General features: G+C 45.2%; 1 protein-coding gene across 6 annotated transcripts in view; it reads left to right on the top strand.

Annotated features, from left to right (window-relative positions):
- LOC137656536 (E3 ubiquitin-protein ligase FANCL-like) overlaps positions 1-2,500 on the top strand; it is a 102,860-nt gene that overhangs the window by 15,360 nt on the left and 85,000 nt on the right. The window lies entirely within an intron of this gene.

The raw sequence follows: 2,500 nt of genomic DNA, 5'->3' as shown, positions 1-2,500 counted from the left end.
ATTCATCCTAAGGCCAGGCTTTCAGGCCATTAATTATAAGGCCAGGCATTTATTGCATTCATCGTAAGGCCAGGCATTTAAGCCATTCAATATAAGACTAAGCATTTAAGCCTTTCATCGTAAGGCCAGGCATTTAAGCCATTCATTATGAGCCTAGGCATTTAAGCCATTCATTATAAGGCTAGGCATTTTAGCCATTCATCCTAAGGCCAGACATTTAAGCCATTCATCTTATGACCAGGCATTTAAGCCATTCATCCTAAGCGCAGGCATTTAAGCCATTCATTACAAGGCTAGGCATTTAAGCCTTTCATCCTAAGACCAGATATTCAAGCCATTCATCATAAGGCTAGGCATTTAAGCCATTCATTATTAGGCTCTGCAGTTAAGCCAAACATCATTCGGCTCTGCAAAGGCAAGCATAATTGTGCCAGGCATTTAAGCTAAGCATCCTTATGCCAGGCATTTAAGGCAAGCTTTTATATGCCAGGTATCCAAGCCAAGTATTTTTATGCAATACAGTTAACTCAAGCATTGTAAGGCCAGGCAGTTAAGACAAGCATCCCTATACCAGGTAGGGAAGCTGTCCCTCCTTAGGCCAGGTAGTTAAGCCCAACATTCTTAGGCCAGTCAGTTAAGCTAAACATCCTTAGCTGAGGCAGTTACGCAAAACTTCCTTAGGCATGGCCTCAAGCCATAGTTCCTAAGGCAAGGCATTTAAGCCATACAACCTTAGCTCAGGTAGTTAAGCCTCGCACCCCTATACAAATTAGGTAAGCCAAACATCCCTAGTCCAGGCGTTCATGCCAAACTTTTAGTCCAGTCACCTAGGCCCTTCTTTTAAGGCCAGCCAGTTAAGCGTTTCGGTTTTTTCCGGACAGTTCAGCCACACACAGACCAGGTAGTTAGGTCAAACCTTCTTAGATAAGGCAGGTCAGCCAAACATCCCTAGGCCAGGCAGTTAAGCCATACACCCTCGGACAAAGTAGTTAAGCCCAACATCCTTAGCCCTGTCATTTGAGCCAAACATCCTTAGCCAAGGCAGTTAAGCCAAGCACCATTAGGCCAGGCAGTTAAGCCAAGCACCATTAGGCCAGGCAGTTAAACTAAGCATCTTCAGGCCAGGAAGTTAAGCCAAAAATCACTAGGCCAGGCAGTTAAGCCAAGCATCAATTTTGTCAGGCAGTTAAGCCAAACATTATTAGGCCAGGCAGTTAAGCTAAGCATCATCAGGCCAGGCAGATAAGCCAAGCATCATTAGGCCTTTCAGTTAAGCCATACATCATTTTGCCAGGCAGTTAAGCCAAGCATCATTAGGCCAGGCAGTTAAGCCAAAAATAACTAGGCCAGGCAGTTAAGCCAAGCATCATTTTGTCAGGCAGTTAAGCCAAACATTATTAGGCCAGGTAGTTAAGCCAAGCATCATCAGGCCAGGCAGATAAGCCAAGCATCATTAGGCCTTTCAGTTTAGCCAAACATCATTTTGCCAGGCAGTTAACACCAAGCCTTATTAGGCCAGGCAGTTAAGCCAAGCATCATTAGGCCAGGCAGTTAGGCTAAGCACCTTTAGGCCAGGCAGTTAAGCTAAGCATCTTTAGGCCAGGCAGTTGAGCCAAAAATCACTAGGCCAGGCAGTTAAGCCAAGCATCATTTTGTCAGGCAGTTAAGCCAAACATTATTAGGCCAGGCAGTTAAGCCAAGCATCATCAGGCCAGGCAGATAAGCCAAGCATCATTAGGCCTTTCAGTTAAGCCAAACATCAGTTTGCCAGGCAGTTAAGCCAAGCATTATTAGGCCAGGCAGTTAAGCCAAGCACCATTAGGCCAGGCAGTTAAGCCAAGCATCATTAGGCCAGGCAGTTAAGGTAAGCATCTTTAGGCCAGGCAGTTAAGCCAAAAATCACTAGGGCAGGCAGTTAATCCTAGCATCATTTTGTCAGGCAGTTAAGCCAAACATTATTAGGCCAGGCAGTTAAGCCAAGCATCATCAGGCCAGGCAGATAAGCCAAGCATCATTAGGCCTTGCAGTTAAGCCAAACATTATTTTGCCAGGCAGTTAAGCCAAGCATTATTAGGCCAGGCAGTTAAGGCAAGCATCATTAGGCCAGGCAGTTAAGCCAAAAATCACTAGGCCAGGCAGTTGAGCCAAGCATCATTTTGTCAGGCAGTTAAGCCAAGCATCAATAGGTCTTGCAGTTAAGCTAAGCATCATTATGCCAGGCAGTTAAGCCAAGCCTCATTAGGCCAGGCAGTTAAGCCAAGCCTCATTAGGCCAGGCAGTTAAGCCAAGCATCATTAGGACAGGCATTAAAGCCAAGCATTATTAGGCCAGGCAGTTAAGCCAAGCATCATTAGACCGGTCAGTTAAGCCAAAAATCACTATGCCAGGCAGTTAAGCCAAGCATCATTATGCAAGGCAGGTAAGCCAAGCATCATCAGGCTAGCCAGTTAAGCCTACCATCCTTAAACCTAAAAAAAAAAAAAAAGAAAAAAATATGCCA

This window comes from Palaemon carinicauda, chromosome 1 (genome assembly GCF_036898095.1).
Source record: "Palaemon carinicauda isolate YSFRI2023 chromosome 1, ASM3689809v2, whole genome shotgun sequence".
NCBI lineage: Eukaryota > Metazoa > Arthropoda > Malacostraca > Decapoda > Palaemonidae > Palaemon > Palaemon carinicauda.
Note: the sequence above shows the minus strand (reverse complement) of the source record. Positions and strands in the feature narration are given on the sequence as shown.